Genomic DNA, 400 nt, shown 5'->3' with positions numbered 1-400 from the left:
ACGAGAGCTCAGATGAGCTAACATGCCCCTTCCGGCGGATGTAGATTTGGCAACATAGTAAGCACAACATTGACGTTTTTACGTCTTCTCTTTCTCGGCTTCAGTGCTTCCTCCTCTTTTGCTTCTGAGGTCTTATCAGTCTGCGAACCTTGTTCGATGGATACCTTCTCAGATAATGAGTCAGGCGGAATAATTAGGTCTTTGAACTTGCTTCCAGGGTACAACCAATCATGGGTGTCTCGTTCAACTGCAACTCCAAGGGCTCTCTCTCCACCAACGAACCTACCACGTTCGTCACGGACGCCCAACTTCTCGGCTGTTTGTAGCCGTTCTCGACGCTGTTGTTCAGCAGCTGAACCTTGTGTCTGATACTGACGATCTCTAGCGGCCTCTGTCCTAT

This window comes from Gregarina niphandrodes, assembly GCF_000223845.1.
Source record: "Gregarina niphandrodes unplaced genomic scaffold scaffold00114, whole genome shotgun sequence".
Lineage (NCBI taxonomy): Eukaryota > Apicomplexa > Conoidasida > Eugregarinorida > Gregarinidae > Gregarina > Gregarina niphandrodes.
The sequence above is the reverse complement of the archived record's forward strand: the minus strand, read 5'-3'. Positions refer to the sequence as shown.